Source organism: Galeopterus variegatus, unplaced genomic scaffold (assembly GCF_000696425.1).
Source record: "Galeopterus variegatus unplaced genomic scaffold, G_variegatus-3.0.2 Scaffold1160, whole genome shotgun sequence".
NCBI classification, from domain to species: domain Eukaryota; kingdom Metazoa; phylum Chordata; class Mammalia; order Dermoptera; family Cynocephalidae; genus Galeopterus; species Galeopterus variegatus.
Genome location: NW_007727271.1, coordinates 185,680 through 209,638, shown reverse-complemented (window position 1 = coordinate 209,638; position 23,959 = coordinate 185,680). Strand labels below are relative to the sequence as shown.

The window sequence follows — 23,959 nt, the reverse complement described above, 5'->3', positions numbered from 1 at the left end:
TGAGATATTCAACACTTTATTATAAAACAGGCTTTGTGTTAGATAATTTTGCCCAACTGTAGGCTAATGTTCTGAGCACGTTTAAGGTAACCTAGGTTAAGCTACGATGTTCAGTAGAAGTTAGGAGTATTAAATGCATTTTCAACTTACTATATTTTCAACCTATGATGGGTTTACCAGGATGTAACCCCGTTGTAAGTTGGGGAGTATCTGTACTCTGAAACTACCTGAAGGAAGTAAAATCAGTTCTTAGAAAACTAAGCCTTTAGCATCTTCTAACAAAAGTGTTAGGCTAAAGAGACTTCACAGGACCAGCATGGCCCAGATATAAAATCTGGTGTCAGAGGCACCCTCATGACTTCTCCCAACTGCATGCCCACCCACCACCCCCTTTCCATTTGGCTAAGGCACCCATGAATAGAGCACCCTTTCATTCCACTCCCACTGCCAAGTCTTCCCAAGCCGTGCTGCATATCTGAAAATTTCCCCTTTCTCTCTTCCCAACCCCAAGCTAAGCTGCCTCGTTCTTGTCCTTCGGATGACTATCTCCCCCACCAAACATTTTCTAGGGTGGACAGATGCCAGAAAAGGATGGACGACAGATTTCTTCAGCCCCAACCCACCTCGGCATGGAAAGTACATGTTTACAATCTTTATCCCTTCCCCACATAGGTCATTTGCATATTTTTATTGTTAATTTATATATCTGAAGAAGGTGCTATTTTTCCACTGTCAACTGATTGCTCAGTGCAACATATCAACCTCAGAACATGAGCTCCTAGCATTAAAGGAAGACTGAAGGAAGAAAGGGTGCTCACCCTAAAGAAATGTGTGGGGGAAGCACAGGGCTACAGGTCTGACAGAGCAGACCCTAACTCCTTCGTTTCCTAGCTACTATCTCAGGGTAATTTGCCTCTTTGGGCTTCACATTCCTCTTCTACGAAGTGACAAATCACAACATTTACCTCTAGGGTTATTATGATGGTGAATGTGAGACATGTAAACCCCTAGGTATACCAAGGAATCAAGTACTGCGTCACCAGTGTTGCTTTCCCAAGCTCTGCCCACAGCATTTATAAATAGTTCCTTTATTAAAATCCCCTGAAATTACCTGATTTGAATGTGCCATGTTTCCTGCCAAAATGCTCAGTAAAATGACATTTCCCTTCCTTCATCTTCCCTACCTTGCCCCTAATATGTCATTTTCTACCTAAGAAAAACTCACTTCTTTTAAAAATATACTCTTTACTCTTCAATGTTTCATATCGTCTCAATGTCCAACTTGTTCTGTGAGTCTGATTTACCCAAATTATAAATTCTGGCACCATGTCTGACTTAACCTGTATTTGAAGTTTCTGAATTTCTCACCGATTTACAAGGTCATAAAATCTCAAGGCTCAAAACATCCTTAGGTCACTTGTAGATCAGCAAGCCCAGCATTTCCCAAAATGTGTTCCACAGAACACTGTTTCCAGAAAAGTTACCAGGTGTGTAGCAGAAAAGGTGTTCTTGACCTTCACAACATTCTACAGAGGGTATCTTTGATACCCTCAAAGCCATATTTAGGTATCTGAAAAGTCTTGCCATAAAGACTCCTGTTTAAATTAGCTAAAGTAGTATTTCACTAACTTATCTGGCCACAGAAACCCTCACCCACCTCTACCCTTACAGTACCCATTAATATCCTACAAAACAGATTTCTATGAAACACCCCTGGGAAGGGGAGAAAAGAAAGAAAAAACTCACTTTCCCAAGGTCAGTCAGATAGTATATGGTAGAGCTGGCTTCAAACCCAGGTCTCTCTGTCCCCTGGTTCTTATCACTAGATCACAGGGTCTCAAACTTTCAGCATACAGCAGAATCACCAGCAGTTTGTTAAAGGGTGGACTGCTAAGCCTCATCCCCAGACTCTCTAATTCAGTGGATCTGGCATGCATTTCTAACTAGTTCCCAGGTGATGCTGCTGCTAGGGAGCACACTTTGAGAACCACTGAACTACACCCATCCATAGCAGTACAGGGGAAGGAAAGCGCCTTGCAAATACTTAGAAAGGAAGCCAAAGCACAAACATGTGAAAATGCCTAAATGATAATAGGTTTAATAAACGACACTTCAACACACAATGCTATATCTAACTGCCAATCAAACATTCTAGAGTCAAAGAATTACAAAAGTGGTACAGTGGGAATTGAGCTGGGTTGCAAAGTATAGGAAAGCCTGATTAAGAAAGAGAAGAATGGGAAGAGCATTCCAACTGGGAACAATGGCTCCTATTATCCCAATATTTGTGTTTGTATACTCGTAGCTTCGGAGCCGGAAGGGACCTGGCCTGCATGTCTTTGGAAAGCACTCTGGTTCTTACATTTTAATATGGGTGTGACTGCTATTTCAAAAATTCACAGCAAAACACTTAATGCAAAATAGAGTAGCTCCTCTCCAAGTGATCTGGAGGAGCTAGCAATGGTCTTCCTGCTCCTTTCAATCTGTAGCTTTGCTTTCCCCCAGCTCATCCCCTCTGCCCCAACACATTGAACCAGGACCAAGCTAAGCCAGCCATTAAGTCTGCAAGCCAACAGACTCATGCTTTCTTTGGGAAGAGGAGGAATAAAAAAGTCAAAGTAATCCTCCTGCAAGTGCCATTCTAATGGAGCTTTGATGAAATTAAAGTTTCTAGACATTCCTTCTGCACCCTGCCCTACCCCCAACAACAAGAACAAAGAGTATCTGGGAAAAGGATTTCATGAGTGAGCTATAGCAAAGTTTTTCAAAGGAATAACCAGGGATGAAAATACTGTTCTCTATGATCACTTCAGGGGTTACCATTAATCACTGTGCCCTCAATTTCAATTTTGCAATGCTGTTGCTAGATATTTCTCTCAAAGAAATACTAATGACCTCACTGGAGTGGGGAGATTGTCAACTTGCCTCTAATTCACATATTTGCAGACATTCGTTGAATATTCAGCTCATTCACATAAGGTAGGATTGAAGTGACAACAATTGAAACAAACTGTCTTCTCAATTAAGGCAGAGAAAGCACACTGGTAAGTCATCAGGCATGAGTCAGGTGGCACTGACAGGAAGAAGTGGGTAGCAGGAGGAGGAGGGGAAGAAGAACTGATGGCCCATGAGTACCCGCTCTGTGCCATACCCTGTTGGGTGCTTCACCTACTCTCTCCTGTCACCTCATAAAGCCCTAGGAAGTGGGTCCATCTGTAAATGGAGAACCAAAGCCCTGGAAGCCTATGTGACTTGCCCAAGATCAAATCCCCATGTTAGCAAACACCACCATGGGGATTTTAACTCTGGTTTGTCTGAATCCAAAAGTGGTAGTCTTGGATGATGTAAACTTGAGACCCTGGAACTTATACCAAAGTCAACTAAATCAGAGTAAGTACACTTTCCATTCTTTTCCAAAGACTCAATTTGTAACTCAAAACATGGTGATATCATTCAATAAATACTGAGTCATACACACACAAGCTATGTTTGCCTAAATGTAAATACTTAAGTATTGTAAGGTTCCAAATTAGTTACGTATGGGGAATTGAAAACTAGACCATTTGTTAAAAATTATCACCACCGACAAAACATTTTATGCCTTTAAAGTGGTGTGAACACATGAGTATAGTGGCTGAAACCCTCCCTTTTCTTCTCCAGGATGTTACACAAAAGCAACAAGGAAATGGAGGAGAGGACAATGAACATGGCATTTGAGTAAATCTAGGGGACAGATATAACCCACAGAATCAAAAACTGTGTTATGACTCCTAAAAGCCACTGAAAGTGATCCAGAAACATGCAGAGATAAGTACATGTTAAGATTCATGTGTTTCCACATCATACAAAATGACAATACTAGTAAATACATATAAACCTCTCTACATGCCTGGCACTGGTCTATAGGCATTATGTAAACTAGTGTTTTTAATCATCACATCCTACCTATGAGATAAATACTATCTTACAAATGAGAAAACTGAGGCGCAGGGAGATTAAGTAATGGCCAAGACTATATAGTTCAATAATAAATGGAGAGAGTAGGATTTAAACACAGGCCCTTGGGCTACTGAACCCTGCTCGTAACCACCAAGACACATTGCCTATCCTACAGCAGATGTACAAGATCATTCATTATACCTTGATTTTATGGGCAAAAGATTAAGACAGCCTAAAGACCATTCACAGGCAATTGTGTTATGACACATCTACTCAATGGAAAACTAGACAGCTGCTATAAAGAATAAAGTAGCTCAATATGTGATATGGAATGACATCCAAGATTATAGATAAAAAAGGTTCAAAATACTGTAGATAGTATGTCATTTGTATGGGGAAACTACACATATTTATAAATGCAGAGAAAATCTCCAGAATAGAATAGAAAAAAAAAACAATGCCCAGGACTGCTTCTGAAGAGAGATACCTGGATACAAAAGGGGTAGGAGATTTACTTTTCACTGCAAACTTTTTTTCTAATTTTAATTTTGCATATGGTCATATATCACCTTTTTATCTAAAGCAAATTCAAAAACAAATTAGAACTGTTTTCCAACCTAATTCACAGTGGGGAGGATGCGTAGAGTAAAAGTAATCAGAACAGTCTCTCTCTGACAAAAATCTTCTATTCATACCATAGAGAGAAGTGAATAACTTCCTGCAATTTTTCATAGCAGATACTCTGAAATGCTTTAAAAAAAAAAAAAAAAAAAAACACAGGATGCTTGTTTCTTAAAAATGCAGTGGACAGATAGCAGGAAAGAATTCCCTGTATAGATTATGGGAAGAGGCGCTTCAATGTTTGTGCATGGGGTGTGCATGAGAGTGCACCAGAAATGCCTAAAATAAAATAAAATAAAGATGGCAGGTAAGAGCCAGCACAACCACTGTGTAGCTAAAATAGAAATGGGTATGTCACCTCCATGCCACTAAAGAAACGGAGTCTCTCATGTCCTATAAAACATGCAAGGCATCTTGCCTTGCCAAATTTAAACAGAGATATTATCTAAACTACTATAATTAGTTCCCATTTGTCTATGAATCAGCCTTTATGAGGCAATAGCATCTAAGCCCCATCAGATGAAACATGAGGCCACATCATGTCTGTTTATTATTGTGAAAAGAAAGAGAGGGTGCCAAGTTTCCTGCAACACCCAATTCAAACACTGAAATTTGGAGGACAGAATGTCCTGTTATCCATGTTTGAAGATAGGAATATATTTTCATCTAATACATCAGTCCCAGGTTCTGCTGGCAACAGGAAGGAATTGAATTCCAGAGCTCAAAAATAGGGCTTAAGTACTAAAGCACCTTCACTGCTCACATAGGATATTTATATTTTAACCCCTTACCTTAAAAGCACTTTTTAAAAGCACCCATGCTTGTGAACAAACAGTAAAACATTTTAAAGATATCTAAGTGCCAAGAGATCGGCAAGCGTTTAAAAGCTAGTTTTATATTCCCTAATACACTGCTTTCCTAATTAAGTTTCTCGCGAGCAATGAAGAGTTTCAACCCCAAACATAAAGGTGCGGGGAGGAGAGTGTTCCTATTTAGCCTGAGTTTTCTCCGAGTGAAATGGCTCATCTAAGGGACTCTGAAATTAGGAATGAAATACAGCAGTATCTTCTGATCTCCAAAGGAAGTCCAGCCAGACAGCAAGCAACACTAAGGCAGTTAGAATCTTAGTAACCTTAGTAAGAAGTCCCAGAGACCCAATTAGAGGACACAGCTCAATGTCATAACTCACAGAGAACATCAGTTAGCAGAAGGCCAGGGGATCAGGGCACATTTGAATAAGGGTGGTAAAGGTGGTCGTGCAGAAGAGAAGATACACTATTCACCTGTCTCCAGTTTATATTAAAGACTTAATATGTGCATGCATGCCCATGTGCCCTGAATAAACGTGCTAGGGCACCTATATCTTTATAGCGAGTAACATGGATTCTGGTCCCAGTTCCAATATCTACTGGCCAAGTTCACTTCAGCAAACCATTTTAACCCATGAGAACTTTATTTTTTCCCTCAAATACAACAAATAGGGGACTAGGGAGTTAAGAGTAATACTTGCTCTGTGTCTAAACCTCACAGGAATTCTGTAAGAACAAATAATTAATTGATAAAAGTTCTACAGTTTTTAAAAGTTAGCAAACATTTACATAAAGTTTTCTCATACCAGGCATTACAATTCTGACTTTTAATAACCCTCTAATAAGGGTGCTATTATTATCCCTGTTTTAAAGATAAGAAAACTGAGGCCCAGAGAGGTTCAGGGGCTGAGGTTATATAACTAGTAAGCCGGATGTGAACTTTAGCAGTCTGACTCCACAGCTTGTACTACTATATACTACACTATGCAGCTTATCATAATTACTATGACTATCCTTATACTAATCCTAATTTCACAAAGAGGAAAATAGGCTCGAGATGTTAAGTCACAGGCCAAGATCATAAAGCAAGCAAATGGCAGAGCCAGGATTTGAAATGAGTCTACATGACTCCAGACCCTGCACTCTTAACCACAAAGTTAATAAACTTCAGTCTACAAATATTTACATCTACTGTACTCCAGGCTCTGTGTTCTAAAACATTTTTTTTTTTTAAAGATAAGGTGGTGGTGTTCCCCCAGGAACTGAGAGGTTTTCACATCACCTCCAGGCTAGGTCAGCCCACCCACGCTCCCCAGGGCAAAGTCCAAGCTGCAAACAGCAGGTGCCCAGTGAAAGCTGATGCCAATAAGGATGATGATAGAAATATTTTAAGTGTTGAGCTATAGCTTTAAAAGGGAATTAGACTCCTCAATTCGGAGGGGGAAAATACCCTACAGGGCAGAATTCTAACAGTTTCTGGAACAATATGAACAGATGTGCCCTGTCTCAACAGGTGGAAAACTTTAGGTACTTTCTTCATTCCTACCAACCTTTCAGACTACTGAGGTTAAGGTGACCAACTCGACCTGGTTCTCCCTGGACTTTCCCAGTAGTCTCATATCCCAGGAAATGCCTCAGTTCGGTACCCTAGAGAGGATTAAGTTTTCTACTCTTGACACACCCCCCAGTGGTACTAGCACAGCACCTTGCAAATACAAGGCGCACACTATGTCACCGTTGATTAGATGGATGGAACGATATTTTACTATTTTCAAAGCACACTTGTGGGCCGGCCCGGTGGCGCACTGCTACAGTGCGCCGCTTGGGAGCGCGGCGGCACTCCCGCCGAGGGTTCGGATCCCACATACAGACCGGTTCCCGCTCACTGGCTGAGCGAGGTGCGGACGCAGCACCGAGGGTTGCGATCCCGTTGCCAGTCCCGGTCCGGTATGGGCGCGACACTGAGGGTTGTGATCCGTTGCCGGACACGAAAAAAGACAAAAAGGAAAAAAAAAAAAAAGCACACTTGCTTCTACTACATAAGTGTTGCCAAGCAGCAGTCCCTGCACAGCTAAAATGATGTGAGAATCATTTTAATGAGCACTTTCATTGTTTGTATGCAAATGTACATTCCTAAAGTGGGTTCTTTAAAAAGCTTTTCCTAAATCAACATCCCTCACTGTGATTTTTCTCCTTAAATCCTTTTCCATAGACAGAAAAGAGATAAATTTCAATCCAGCCTGACTCTTAATGGTCCTGAATCTGTAATAATGGAGTTATGATGCTTTTCTCTAAAGGAATGGCAAGTCTAAAATGAGAAAATGTGAGACACTTCCAGGTGCCAGGATACAGCTACTCCTTTGACTTAGTCATCCCAGCATAGGAGGGGCAACTCCAAGAGAGGGCCCTCTCCCAACACCAAGTTGCAGAAAAGCGATTGGCGGCCTGGGTCCCCCTGGATTACAGACCTGAGAGTCTTCAGAGTCATCACAAACTTTTTAACCTCCCCTTCTTCTCCTTTCTCTAAATGTTGTACTTCCCACTCAGGGGCCTGTTCTCTCTGCCAGAATATCCCCGGCTGCTTCTTTCTCTAGTCTCTGACCTAAGGGCTGGGCAGCCTTGGCCTTCTGTCTCAGCTCAGGGAGAGGCCAACATGTTCCTTGAGAACTCAAACCTGGCAGAGGGATCAGTTGGCTCAGCCCAACCTTGCCCTGGGTGGGAGTCCCAAGAGCTGGTCTCTTGGGGAATAAGGGTGGGATAAAAAGTTCTGGGTGGTTAGCATGGCTGAAACCTGTCCTTAGTCACTAACTCAGCCTTGCATGGTTATTCCAGGCAGCCCAGAGAGCCAGTCATAACTTAAAATTAGAGAGAACACGGTGGCAAGAAGCAAAGTTCTTGGAAGGGCAAATGGAGAGTCAGAGGTTCTCTGAGCTTGGAGGAAAACTCTGTGGCCCAGAGAGGGTAGGGAGGTCAAGAACCAGAAAAACACTGGAAAGTCCTTTAAATGGCTGTGAAGCACTCCCAGCATTGGAATGTTCTATGCGCATGTCTGGGCCACAGGAAGAGGGAACAGAGTCAAAGTTGAACAAAGGACAGTAGCATTTGTTGGTTGGAAGAAAATCCAAAAGGCGAAGAGATCTGGGATGAGTTAAAACGTGAGAAATGTGAATATCCATCAGGGATAGAGGTTTTTGGTTTTGGGGTTTTTTTAAAGCTATGATCAGAGAATAAGCTATGATCAAAGAATAAAAGCAAAGAGGTAACAGGCCTGCTTGGGAAAGTCGGTGTAATGTTACAAGAGAAACTGCTCCTTGCCTGTGCTGTTTCCACCTCCTCCATCTGAGAAAATGATCTTCTCACCAGAAAGGGCAACTCTGGTAAGAGGCAACAGAAGCAGAAGACAGGTGTTGAGCTAGGAGGACAGTGCAGCCACTTTAAGTAATGTCAGGTTTTCAGGCGCAGATGAATCACATCCACGGACAGCTAAAAGAACGTGCAACTGTCACTGAGGAATCACCGCCAGTAATCCTTCCAAAACCTCAGAGAAGAGGAATGGTGTTGAAAGATGGGAAACTAAATAGTTAACAGAAGGAAGGCTCTAGAAGTATATCAAGGAGCTTGGCATCAACATCCAGAAAAAGTCTAGCCTGGAATATTAATAGATGAATGTCTAAGAAAAGAAGTAGTGATCACTAAGTGGTTCACTATGAACAAGTACTAGTTAAGCAATTCCCTTTTGTTATTAGATTTTTTAGACGAATAGTTCAGATGAGTGTAATTTCACCTGAACCAGTAAAAGAGTTCCCTGATATTCTTATGAACAGGATGAAAGAAACATGGGCAATTAGGCAGAATTATATAAAGATGATTAATCCACCGTCCCCGAAGTGTCACCATCATGCTGCAGGTGTTGGTCAACAACTGTGTCTAGAGGTGACACAAACAAGGCAGTGCCAAAAGCTGGATTTCAAAAGTTCTTGACAGGTTATAAGATGAATTAAATCTAACAAGATGAAATTTAATATGAATACATATAAAGTCTACATGTTTCAGAGGGAAACTGGGGAAGGGGTAGTACTTTGTTTGACCATATGCTCCACAGAAACCAAGAGTCTGAGGTGGTTACTGCAGGGAGTGGTAAAGTCTTCACTGTCTTACAGTCCTTATCATGATCCTCAGACAGCTTCAGGATGGAATCCCAAAACAGCTCTGGGGCCCCCACAGAGCACTGTCTAACTCTCATTCATAACCACAATTCTCTAGCACCACAGAGAAGAATTACACACACCTGGAGAAGGGCTTGAGGTTGGGGCTCAAGGAAGGCCATCACTTAGGATACCCTGTTAGGTCAGAGCCCAGCAGCATGACAGCCAACACCTTAGAAACACCTACTCCTTAAGACCCACTATAATCAAATGCTGGTTCTGTCCCAAGATTGCCATTCTCTAAAGGAGCAAGCATAAAGACCACTGCCAGCAGGAGGGGAGGCGGGAACATCAGGAGCATTTTAAGTTTGGTGACACCCTTCTCACCCACTGATCTGTGAATGACAAGCCAAGATCCCTGAATGGAAACACCTGGTTGGAATTCCTTCTTAGCTCATCGGGCGGACAAGCGTCTTTGGAGTTATTTTTTTTCCCAAGGAAGGGGACGTCCCTGAAGGAAATGAGTAGATGCCAAACAGAGAATAGAGCACATCGAAATACTTCCTGATGCAGTCCAAATCCTTGCCTGATGTACATCCAGCTCAATGCCTGGAACCCAAGGCCAACCCAGGGAGGATCAGAAACAGGCTCCCATGTGGCTGGAAGCCAAAAAGGTTCAAAGTGGCTTCAGAAACCCTAAGACGAAAGATGCTGGACTTATTCCAAGCCATAGGATTTCTGAGCTAAAGGGGGCATTGTACAGCATCTAATTTTTACTTTCAAAAATAAGGTGGGGGGGAAGAGCATGTACAGAAGTGCTAAGGGGAAGCAGTGTTGCAGAGCTTCTCAAAGTAATGAGGGATTTGAAGACCCTGATCTGCAGAGTACTTTCTACAAAATGGATATTTTTAGCCATTAACTGTTCAGTTAGTTAACAGAGTAGCCCAGTTTCAAACAAGTCACCCCTATCCCCAGTGCTCAGTCCTGGAACTGATCCCCAAGGTTCTTTGGGCCAAGGGTAATGGGGAGAGAGTTCAGATGATTCCCAGTGATCTGGAACCAACCTCCCAAAACTGCGTCATCCATGGACGGACTGTTAGGGAACTAGCCACATCCCACCCTGAGTTGTCCTGAGAATTTAACCCTAAACAGAGCATTCTAAAAGTAAAGTGTTGCCCAAAAGCTCAAGGACAAGCTTTGGAGATGAAAAATACACAAACGAGCATAGACACCCTACCTTATATTCTATCTTCCAGGGATGGGTCTGGAGACTAAGAGTTACACCTTTTTATTTTTTAACTGACACAAAATGGTTTAGACAAGTGCCCACTCTCTCTCATTCCCCTAAGGTTTCCCTTTTTCAATGCTGCCAGGTCTTCTGCTTACCCAAAGAAGGAAACTTCCATTGTGTACTGTCAGTCTTTAATACATAATCAGGGCAATTTGGAGACAGGAGTAGCAGTGACTGCTGCCAAAATGGGACAGGCTGAAGCAAAAGGCACTGAATATTTGAAACCACAAACCCTGAATCTGCAATTCCTCTGTTTACTTAGAAACAGTTGCTGATGCTCACCCTACCTAAAGATAAACTAGGACAAACCCGGAAAAGGAAAGGGAAGCAGTGAAGTCAGGGCTGTTGTAAACCTGGCACTGTGTAGAGGAAAAGCTCCTCAGTTGTCAGGACACAGTTTTCCTCCCTACGAGAAAAATTAGATAACGTAACACTATGAATAGTGACTTTAGGCTGTAACCAGCACTAAGCAGAGGGCTGCCATCTCCACACACCTGGCAACCATTGTGGTATAGTGGAAAGAACATGGCATTTGGAGTTAGAGAAATTTGAGTCCTGGCTGAGTTTCAGTTCTCTGCGAACTATAAAATGAGTGAGTTACACTAGCTGATCACATAGTTTTCTTCCAGTTTGAACATTCTGTTAATGCTATTAATACTGCAACAAAGCAATTATGCATCCATTCAGCAAGCATTTACTGAACATCTTCTGGACGCCAGGTGCTCTCCTAGGTACAAGGGGCAGTCCTGCACTCAGGGAACTTTCCAATCCACACATGCCAGTGGCCTCTATAGCACAGGGGAGATGTGTGGACAGGGTGAAGGATCCCAGCAGAGAATGCAGCAGACAGCAATCAGAAACATCTTCCCAGGAGTGATGCCTGGGCCCGCCAGAGCTTGAAGTAAGAGGTAATCGGCCAAAGGAAAGGGAGAAAGGAATAATATGTACATACAATAGTACGCTCTCTCAGGAATAGCCTGACATGGCAGGCATAGCAGGAGGAGTCCTGAGAGATAAAGGGCCTTAGAAGCCATACTCGGAAGAGCTAATGCCCAGCACCCTCAGCCCCCTTCCCCTCTCCTATACAGCCACACTCAGTCAGAAACAGCTCCTATACCAAGCAACCATGCAACCCCTCCCCACACCCACCTCTCCTTTTGTCCCTGAGTCTCATCTGGCTCTGCCTGCCACCCTGCACAACCAGGCCACACCTGCTGACACAGAGCTTCCTCTCAGTCACCAGCAGGCCTTGTTCTCAGTGCTCACTCAGCCCCTGCTGCCCAACCCATGCCAGCTGTTCCAAATAGTTTCCATCTTCCTTTAAGCCACAACCACATCCCATCCACCCCACTCCCATGCTCAGTAGATGATTCCTACCTCTTCTGTTCCTGGGAATGACTGTCCAGCCCACCCCCCTAGCAACTCTCTTGCCCACCTGTCCCAAGTTTCTTCTAAATGGCCCAGACAAAGCCATGGGATCCCTGCTTACAAATACATCAGAAAATAAAGAGAAAAAGGCTATTAAGAAACAGAACTTGCAGTCATCAACCAATGCAGGCTGTTGCCCACACAAGTGACTGGGTTCTGAAACAAGTACACCTAAGTGGGATAAGGTACATGGATGCACTCTACATGCCAAAAGGCATTATGTAAACACTATTAGCTACTCCACAATGTTGGCTGAATAACCTGTAAACAAATCAGTGAATTTGATGTTGAAGGGGCAATCTAAAAAGTATCATCAGGAATGTGAACTAAGAATGCAGTCTAGAATTCTAAAACACCATGGCAAGGCCTTTGCAAGCCTGATCTCTGGTCCCTCCTTTGCTCCTCCACACACAGCCCACTTAATGCCAACCCAGGCAGCACTGAATCATCTTAGTGCCATTTATTCTGTAAATAATTTCCTAAAACAAACAATATATTTAGTATTAAATATATACACAAGTTTAATATACTGCATATACACTATATTGTGACAATACACACACACACACTTTTTCCATGCTCTAAGTACCATTATAAGTTCTCAGTGACTGCTGACCCAGGCCCATTGCAAAAGACCTTCAGGCAGCCTCCATTATGCCATCCTTCATGTTTAGCATGTTCTGCAACATGTGTTGCTTACTCTGCTAAAGCCTCTCTGCCATTTATTTTTTGTCCTGGTCAGTAATTTTGACTTATCATAGCCAAGAGATTGTATGTGACTGGCTTTGGACCTGCCACAAAAAATAAAGGAAAGTATCACCCTGGATTGTAAACTTCGAGTATTAGGGTAATCCAAGTCTCATGAGTACCAACCAACATGGGTCAGCTCATAGACCTGGGAGCTCTGATCAGAAATAGTCTACAGAACGCCGAGAAAATAAAAACCATTCTGCCTAGCTCAGCTCTGCATCATCTACTAAACGGAGCTACAGAATTTCCTTCCAATGCTGCGAGTTCAGGGTTACATGAGCTGGTGAGTACATAACTCATTTTTCTTTTGTGTTTACTACAAGTAACCAGGAAAAATAACAATGACATTAGGAACCCTTCTGCCTACAGAAGTTGTTATGTAGCCAGTACTCAAGGGTTCCCGGAACTTGTCCCTAGCACCGAGTCTGTACTGAAATGTGACCGAATAATGGAATTCTAGACATGGTTTGAGGGAAGCTCAAATACAAGTATGATCTCATTTTATATCAGAAACAACTGAAGCTCAGGGAAGGTAGATTGTTCGAGGGTAGATGGCAAGTTAGGGCCCGGCAAGTGGCTGGGGTGGAATTCCATTCTCCTCGTACCCAGTCCAGTATACCAAGAATCTGATGTGCTCTCACCCCAAAATTAAGAAGCTAAAAATGAAAAGTGCTAAGATGCTATCTCCATCCTGGCTAACATTTGGTCTTCAGAAGTTTACAAGAATGATTTTTGGAAGAAAAAGGCAATATCAGAAGAACCAGAAACTGCTGATCACGACAGCTCACAAAATGGGAATGATTTTGATGAAGTTAAACATGGTCATCTAAGTTTTAGGTTGGTTTGTTGGCTTTTTTCTTGTTGATGTTAAGTTCCTTTCCTATATTCTACTGGATGCTGTGGAGGTACAGAGCCAAAAAAAAAACCAATTCTCTGTTTTATTAAAACATTGGTGACTCCTGTTACTCAGTTTTATATTTTTGTCTGTTTATTATAAAAAGGAAAAAAACTAAGAAATGTTTAACTCCAAGTTCAGTAGTTCAGTTCTATTTGAAGGAAAAAACTGGAAATATTCAAGAGCAAATATAATTAGTAAATTTGTATAAATGTTCCCAACAGGGTAACTTTATGAGCAAATCACATTATCCAGAGTACATCACATATTTCAAAACTTAATATAGTGATTTGATATTTGTAAAGAATACTAAAAAAAAATTACATTATTGCTTTCCTTCCCCTTAGTTAAAAATGCACAAGTTTCTTTAAAGAAAAAAAACCATATGTTTCACCCAACTGTCCCAACCATTTTTCTCCTTATCATTTAAAATTTAGTTTCCTCATTTAAAAAGGATATGTTGAACCTTTAAAAGTATTTTGTTGCACCTCAAGCTCCCCTGATGTTTTCAGGTAAGATTTTAAGCAGAAACAGTAAGTCAGGGGTTACAAAACCAAAAGCCTAAGAGGGCCAAACAGATAACAAATGGGTGGTACCAGGACTGCAGCAAACTGGGAGGCCTGTGCCTCACCAGAGGGGACAAGCGCTATTCCACTCCAGCTGCTGTCCTATGCAAGAACGTGACCCAGTACTGCTAGATGTTCTAGTTTCTCAAGAGTAGCTAGAAATCAAATTATGTGAAATTTTCTGATTTTTAAAATTCTGACCACTACTTCAAAAACATTAAAAATGCTGGTGTTTTGTGGGCGATTAGTCTGCAACTTGCCACAGAGGACAAAATGCTATAAATATGATTAACTTGGGGATTCCAGTCAAGATGGCAGAATAGACAATCCCCAGCATCACTCTCCCCCACGAATCAACCAATTTACAACTACTAAAAAGCAACAACAGCCAAGCTGGGGCTGCTAGAGCTCAGGGGAAGAGGAGGAGAGACCTATGGAGTTCACAAAAGCAGGAGAAGCCACAATGAGAGAAAAAAAGGACTGCTCCCACCATTTCAAGCCCCAGCCACTTAAAGGGTTCATGGAGCAAGAGCTGACAAAAGCCCGTGCTGTGCGCTTCGGATGGAGTTGCTTGGAGGCTACAAGGGAAAACAGGGCCTTGGTGGCCCCTGGGCCAGCAAGACCACTAACATAGCTCCCATGGCCCCACATGGGAGCAAGGAGCCACAGAAACTGAAAAAAGGAGCCACTCAGAGGCTGGTGAGTCATTGCAAGGGACCGGCACATGGCCCATCCCATGGGAAGTGTTTAGAGCACTGGCAATGGGGAAGACAGGCCACTGAGGCAACACTGGGGCACAGCATGGACAGGTGATCTGCCCCCAATCAGCAGAGGCCCACTCAGTGGAGACTAGCCAGGAATATAGAACTGCAGGGGTGAAGTTTGCTGAAAAGATTCAGGCCCAGACCAGAGTGTCCACACAGCCCAGGTGTACTGGAACTCATAACCTGGAAGTACATACAACGTCAACAATTAAAACCTGAGCTGCACAAAAAGCCTTCCCCAGGGAATCAGCAGCAAGGCAGCAATTTAGCTCAACCACAGGGCTGAAGTTCTGGTCCCCACAGGAAGTTCCCCCATTTTAGCAAAGGACAACAAATTAGTTCCAGTGCAGAGTGGTGGAAAGAACGAATAATTCAACACAGAACTGAAAGAAAAAACAAAGTCTGATATTAACTCATAAAGGTCTAACACTACCAAAGAACAACTATAACACCTAGAAGGACTGGAAGTCCCCTTGGCTCCCAAGCCAGGGAGAGGTGAGGGCAGGAGGCCTCAACCATGCCCCCTGACATACGCATCCAGCCCAGTGACAAACACCCAGCCACTGCAGGAAAGTGTCCCAGGCTCCCAAGCTGGGGCAGCGGGAGCTGACAGCCTCAGCCATGCCCCCCCAACATCTACAACCAGCCTAGTGACGACCACCAAGCTGCCACCGGAACCCCCCGGTCTCCCCTTCTGGAATAAGGGGGGGGGGGGGCCACAGGCCTCAACCAAGACCTCTTCTTTTTTAGTTCTCCCACCCTATTTCCTTTCTCCTCTCCCCTTCACCCCCAACTGCTACACATCTTAGAATGTAAAAAAAATAATATTAAGAAATTTTTATAAACAAATAAATAATATGATTAACGTGGGGAACAAATACAATGTCTAGAGACACAAATTCTGTTGGAAAAGATGGAGGTTGATCTGTCCACTTTTTAAGAAAACCGTTATTCTGGGCCGGCCCAGTGGCGCACTGGAGAGTGTGCCGCTTGGGAGTGCGGCGGCGCTCCCGCCGAGGGTTCGGATCCCATGTGGAGACCGGTTCCCGCTCACTGGCTGAGCGTGGTGCGGGCGCAACACCCAGGGTTGCGATCCCGTTGCCGGCCCCCAGTACGGGCGCAACACCGAGGGTTGCGATCCCGTTACCGGTCAGTAAAAAAAGACAAAAAGGAAAAAAATAAATAAATTAAAAATAAAAATAAAAAACCGTTATTCCCCTATAACAGCTCTTCTCTTAACTGGGGAAGAGGGAATAAATGAACTTAAGAAAAAATGAAATCAGCTGTTATTAAAGAAAGGGTAGAGATGCTTCTGCTTCCTTACTTAAAAACAATAGCAAGTGGGCCGGCCCGTGGCTCACTAGGTAGAGTGCGGTGCTGATAACACCAAGGCCCCGGGTTCGGATCCCACATAGGGATGGCCGGTTCGCTCACTGGCTGAGCGTGGTGCCGACAACACCAAGTCAAGGGTTAAGATCCCCTTACCGGTCATCTTTTTAAAAAAAACAAAACAAAAAAAACAATAGCAAGTCATATAATAGAGTATTTCCAGCTTTTGAGTCCATGTTGGGATAATTCCAGAAGTTGCAAATGTCACTGAAGTTAGACTGCCTTGAACATAGATATCTTCCCTAATCTTTCTCTGTCTAATCACAAGAGCCATCTTAGAGTGGGTGGGTGTCTGCCACACAGAGCTATCCAGAAGCAGCCACATTTAGGATGGTATGTGTGACTAAGCATGATGACTGGGCAGGGAAGTGTCACCGTCCTAACAATGTAAAAGTGTTATATGTGCAAATTGGGTATGTGCATATGCACCTTAAAGGGGTTCCTGGCCTCTCCCCCTAAAAAGCCTAAGAACCAACACCTAACACCATTATAATACTGAAAGTTGAATTATGCAAATTTAACCACCGCAAATAATACGGTCATTTTTTCAAGCATACCTCTGCAGGAACCATTTTTTATTTAATCATTGCCGTAATCAGCAGACCGGAGAAATTCTTTTTGAGTGAGAAAAACAGAGTGAGTCACCTCTATGTTGATAGGGAGACTGCACAATGAGGGTACTGCTGTGAAGGAGGCATCAGATAGTGCCTCCTCTAAATTAGAACAGTGGAACCATCATAATGACTTCTTCCCATGACACGTAGTCATCACTGGAGATGATGTTGATTTCCTTGTATTAGTGACAACCCCAAGCACCGTGTAATGTTTACTTTCCCAACCCAGGAAAAAAAAAGGAAAGACAAAAAATGTATTCCACTCTCTATTTGTACTAACTAGATGGAAAAGGAGAAAATATCTTGTTTTTACATGTGGCCAACAAATGTGGTACAATTTTCTGCTTGTTTAAAAAGTACAAAATCAAATGTGTAAATCTCTTAGAGAAACACCAGCACCTAAGACATGTCACTGCTGCATGAAATGGATATCATGTCTTCACAGGACACAATATCCCTGGCCAGAAAGTGGCCTTACAAACCTCTAGTAACACAAAGCAATATGGCAGCCCAGAGAGATACTTCTAGACAATGACATTGGCAAAAGCTGCCCCCCGACAGTACACACTCCAAACAACTAGCATCGTTGGTTCTAGACACTGAATTTTACCCTTCCCTTTAAGAGAAGTGACAACTTATGCAAATTCTACTTTGAGCATTTTCCTACAGTAGCTGAGATTCTTAAGAAAAGGAAAATGAGTTCGAGTTGCTTTTTAATTTGCCTGAACTCTGGGATAAGAAACTACTACCAACCACAACGGATTCCAAATCCCATGTTCTGTTCCACAATGCAGTAAGACTTTGTTCTAAAGGGCGGCAGTGAGATGTTCAGTTGAAATGGCTATAATTTGTGGCTCACCTCATGGCATCCACCTCATTTCAAATCTATATTTGTCTAACACAGCTGAGTAAAATATTGACCAGAAACAATTTCAAATCCTTTTAGAAATCAGGGAAAGAACGAGGAAAGAAAGAAATTGGCCTGAACGGCATTCCCCAAACATGCAAAAATTTGAAACTCAAGTTAAAGAACCCTATTCCCAAGCTGCTAATGAACATGAAGCCTCAGATACTGCACATTGGGAACAGGCAATCAAAAGACACATCGAGCAAGAGCACTTATAAAACCAAGTTATGAATGAAATTTAAATTTTTCCAGATCATTTATTAAGAATAAAAGGCACTATTATCATCCTTTTTAAAGGTAACAAACCTTAAAAAAAAAAAAAAAGGTTTTTAGTATAAAACGGTATAAAGCGACGAGTCGGCCTCCCTCCCATACCACTGCCCTCCCAGAAGGCCACCCATCTCAGGCATCTCCTGAGGTGGTCTACGAGTATACAAGTATACAAGCACCGAAGACTGTTCTGTAGCACCCCCCCACCCCCCGTTTTTTAAACTTACAGAAGATAACACCTTTTCAAACGCCCACAGCTCTAAGTCTCCAGGGCCATGGGAAGGTCTCATCTTTTCTTTATTCCTGAAATCACTAAAGACAGCAGGGACTAGAAATCATCCCCCTATGATTGTCAGTAAGTTTCATTCTTTTTAATTTTATTTAGGTTCCACTCTGTGAGAAAAAGACAAATGAAAACCAGAGCTGATGCCAATTGTCATAAATACTATTCCACTGAAACCTTCATTTTGCCATTGACAGCTGGTTACAGACAAAACACTACACAATCAATGCTCTTTTCCAGAGATAAGATGTTCCAGAAGTCCCATTTAGTGGAATATTTCCACTAAAACCAGGGAGTCTTAAAACACATGTAGAAGCAAGTTAGGGCTGTCCATTGCCCAGGGGATTTGCAACAGCCCATTTTAGAATGCTGCTTAACACCCTGCCCGCAATAGCTGCTCCAGTTTCCCATTCCTTTGTCATCATTTTCACAAAAAGCCTGAGAAGATCAGGTGGGGTTGGCAGGAGGGCAGAGAAAATGTTTTCAAAGGAGGAGATCTTGAGGATATTCAAAAGCCTTAGGGGTGGGTTGGGGGGGGTCTAAAATGAAAGGCTCATAAGGGCAAAGGGAGGAGGCAGGCAGACTTTGGAGCTGGTGATGGTGGTAAGGGGGCTGGAGAGATCAAGACTAAAGAAACTCACAACCTGAAAATGGGAAAATTAAGGAGCCCAACGAGAACATGGAGGAAGCTCAGCGGGCGACTCTTCTGGGAAATGGACTAAGCCAATACAGAACAGCTGCATTATGCCAGAAGCCCACAAATAGGTGAAAATGTATATGACTGAGAGCTGATTTTCTCCTATCAGTCAATGGTGGTTGAGGGGTATGGGTGGTACCTGAAACACATACAACTACTACAACCATCACAGTATATTTTTGCTGCTTTTTATCTTGCAGGATTTATCCTCAACATTTTGAAGATATCCTAAATATCTTCTAAATTGTGGCCCTGCAAATCATGGTATCTGTTTGGCCTTCTTCACAGGATTTTCTCACATCTGATTTCATTGCAAAATTATTGATTTTTTCAGGCATGTTTTTCATTTAGTGAACCTTCAATTAATGGACTTTCGGATGATATAATTATAGGATGAAAAAAATATCTGAAATACATTAACAGGGAATTAACAGTCATCAAAATGGCTTGAAGAAGTTCCAGTGCATATAAAGAACAATGTACTTAGTTTACAGGCTACTGGTAAAAGATGCTGGAGCTTTCTGTTTGCCAGCCAAAGGCACAGCCCTATGCCAACTTCATAAATACCATTTATAACTTACTCAGCCAACCAGATTTAAAATTATGCAATTCTAAAACTAATTTTCTTGATTTGGGGGAGTCACAGTATTTAAAACTTTTTATATAAGGCCTTGTTACTATTTTTATATCACATTATCTCATTTGTATAATTCATATTTGCATAAAATAGAATCATACCATATTCTTTAGCATGTGTCTTCATTTACTTCTTAGAAAGGACTTCATATGGAAAATCTACCCTCTACCCTCTCTCTGTTGAAATCCTCCACATCTCCTTTCTCTCCCTAAATGATCTTACACAGTCTCGTGGCTTTAACTACCATCTACATGTTGATGACTTACAAAGGTACCATTTCCAGCCCCAGCCAGCTCTACATCTCTACAAGAATGGGCACCTCAAACTTAACTGGCACAAACAGAACTCTTAGGGTTCCTCTTTGTTCCCCACCTCAGTAAACTGCAACATCATTCACCCAGCCAAAAACACTGGACTCGTCCTTGACTCCTCTTTGTTCATACCCCACACCCAATCCAGCAGGCCCCACCTTCAAAATATATCATGAGCCTGAACACTTCCTATCACTACAGTATTACTACCCTAATCCATGCCACACCCTTATCTCTTGCCTGGACCACTCGAAGGGCCTCCAACAGGTTACACTCATTCTACTCTTGCCCCGAAAGTCTAATCTGCACTCAGGAGCCACAGGAATAATTTTAAAGCACAAAGAATATCACTATTCTACTCCAGCTCCTCCAGTGGAATTCAAATCACTGTCAGAGTAAAACCCAAACTCCCTATCATGGCCTATAAGACCTGGCTCCCACCTACCACTCTGATCTCATTTCATATCACTCTCCTTCCCTATAACCATCCCCAGCCCATGTCCAGCCAAACTGGCTGCCTTCCTGTTCCTCTATCACACCAATCTCATCCTACATCAAAGGTCTTTCTTTTTGCTTTCTGTTCCCACTGCCTAAACACTCCTCTCCAGATTCCTTTACTCCAGGTCACTGTACACATGTGTGCCTGCACACATACATGCACACACATGCCTTTTCAGACCATTCTTTCAAAAAGAGTCCCTCCAGCTCCTGACCTGGTTTTTTTCACAGCACTTATTACTACCTAAAATTATGGTTTGCTTCATTCATAAAACAATACTTAGCAACCATCAGGCACAAGGTGGTCTTCTAAGAGCTGGCCATATGGCAGTGAACAAGACAAGCAAAGACCCCTGCCCTCACATTCTTGTGTGCTGTCCACACTCATATCTAAGCTCCAGGGTGGCATGGACACATAGTGTGTCTTGTGACCACTGAACCTCCAGTGCCCAGAGCAGTGCCTTGGCACAGAGCAGGTATTAACACATATCTGATGAATGGATAAAATGCCCTGCTATCTAAAGGCATCTGCTTTCTTGAGGACTCCTATGACAGAGTTCTTCCTGCCTACCGGGTGGAGTTCAGGTGGTGGGACCCAGAATGTCTACTGTGTCCCCTTAGACAGAATAGTCTGGACCACCAAGTTGAGTTGGCTTCCTAAGCCTGGGCCTGCCTGACCTGACTGACTGCCCTTCCTTCCTGCTCCAACCCCCAGCACACTGTAAGTTCCCCAGGTGTCCAGGCCACTGGGATTTGTCTCACTGGGTCACAAAAGTACCCGATCCACATAGTGGGAACTGACCAGGCAGTCAGCATTAAACAGGCCAGCTTTCTTCTAAAGAGTGTCTGGAATCAGGATGTATGGGCCATACTGCCTCCCTGGCTCATGGTGAACATTCCCCTCAGTAGCTCACCTGAGACCCTCAACATCACACCTAGAAGCACTCTCATCTCAGCATTGGAACACACTGCTGTTAAGGACATATTTTCACCTCTTTCAACTGCTATAGAGGCAAGACGTTTACCTGCTGTGATGAGTAATTAGTTTCTTTTGAAAAGGAAGAACATTTGTTAACTGTGAAATTATCTGATCCCAAATAAAAAAGAAGGTAACTGTGAAATGCAGTTTACTTTCAAGAAAATGGCAGCTGTAGTGGTAGGAAGGGGGAAAAAAAGAAAACGTAAATTTCTTGAAGAACCAGTCTGGTATTTAAAATATCAGAAAACAGGTATTTAAAAATCATGTTCCCAATACACGTGTTCACATTTTAATATATTTGTCAGCTCAGAAGTGCCCTGCTTTTATACCCTCTCTCATGGGATTGGAGGAGACGAAGATGTCTACAAACATCACAAAAGCAAAGGCAGGAAGCCCCCAGCTGGTGATCAGTAGAAGTCAGGTGAGTTTGGCAGCTATTTCTTCCTACACCTGGCACTCCAGCTTGAAAAGGCATGTTAATAAAGTTAATAAAATTGGTGTTGGGGGGCAGGGGGATTGCACTGCTCTACATCTCAGAGCCAAATAGTACTACCTTGTATTTGCCCAGCTCTTATTCCCTTTGAGGCATTCTCACATACATTATTTCTTCTCATCTTCAAAGCAAGCAACCCTGTGATATAAGCAAGGCAGGCTACATTTCTCTGTTTTGGGCCCTAAAATGTCAAATAATTCACCTAAGATCCCACAGTAAAAATGGCAGAACCAAGTAGGTACCAGAACCCAGATATGCCCAGGCCCAGCCCAGCGTCCCTCCTTCTATAATAAAAAGGACAGCATTGTTCTCTGCAATTCACATCTACAGTCAACTGAAAATGTTTCCCTTCACTGAAGCAAAAGGGAAAAACACACATATTCACCAGTGGTTTAAGGCAGTGGGAAGATGCATTGGTCCTGGAGCTCTGAGCTGAGAGAGGGTTTCACAAACTCTTCCAACGGATGCCAACTCCTGAAATGACAAACGTACAAAACACCTGGTGTGAATCGCAGGCACCCTGTGGCCCCTCCCCATGGGGGCCCATCCAAATACCAATTGCCATGCACCCCATTTAAGCTCAAAGCCCCCTTCCTCCTCTTCCAGCTCAACACCCTTCCCCACCCTGACTTCCCAAAGTAGAACAAGAATCTTCAGTTCACCAGCTGAAATGGTCCTCATTAGAATTATAGGATCTTGGGCAGAGAGGAGCTTTAGAGATCAACTTTAACAGGGATCAAAAAACTGAAAGCACAGTGGGTCACATTTAGCCTGAAGAGGTGTTACATTTCACTGACAGGATATGTTTAGAAAATCTGAGCCAAAACTTAAAAATCAGAGATGTCACACAAAAACCCAGACTTCTGACTCCTCTTTAAAAAAAAAAAAAAAAATCAGATCGGTCAACATGGCCCTTGTTCATGTCTGACAATGATCAGCTGGTACTAAATAGCAGTTGTCCTCAGGCTTGGCTGCTCCAATATGCCCCAGTACCCTCTATCGTTTCCTCAACACAGAGAGGAACTGTGATTGTCATTTATCACTGCACTTACATTATTTTTCTTGTGGTACAGCAACGTTTTCCTCTACTTATGATTCTAACAAAGGTGGGAAATAAAAGAAAAAGGGCCAAGATCCAAGGGGGAAAAATGGTACAGCACATACAGCAACAAATTAGTAGCCACACTCCTGCAGACAATCTGCAATCCCTGAACAAGCGTAGCGTTTCCATTTTACACAAATTAATTGTGAGTGAAAACCTGACTTGCCCACTCCTACAGTTAGAAGCAGAGCTCATTCTAGAACCTAGGTCCCTTGACTGCCAATCCAGGACTCTTTCACCATGCCCCACTTCACAGTAGTCTTATACCATGACGCAAAAAATAAGTGCATGCATGCACACGTGTGTATTCTCGAAATTAGTAAGTAGCTTTAAGAGAAGTATTAAAGCCAAGGAAATACAGTTGAAGCATCCCACCCACTTTCTACTAAAATGCTTGCCACACCTTCATTTATCACCAAAGAATATAAGACTAAATTATATCAGATTCCCTAAGGGTTTGTTTACTAATGTGACATTTTTCAATAATTTCACTTCTTCAAGTACCTAATAATAACAATCTTAATAATAATCATCATCTCACAAATACTGTGCATCTACTACTTCAAAAGTG

At 42.6% G+C, this 23,959-nt stretch overlaps 1 long non-coding RNA gene across 1 annotated transcript in view; it reads right to left on the bottom strand.

The window, feature by feature from the left end:
- The window catches only part of LOC103592493, a 46,654-nt gene extending 23,861 nt beyond the window's left edge, over window positions 1-22,793 (bottom strand). Inside the window, exon 1 of the long non-coding RNA XR_550665.1 lies at window positions 22,672-22,793. This is a non-coding gene — a long non-coding RNA (uncharacterized LOC103592493). The remainder of the gene's footprint in view (window positions 1-22,671) is intronic.
- Window positions 22,794-23,959: the final 1,166 nt, after the last annotated feature.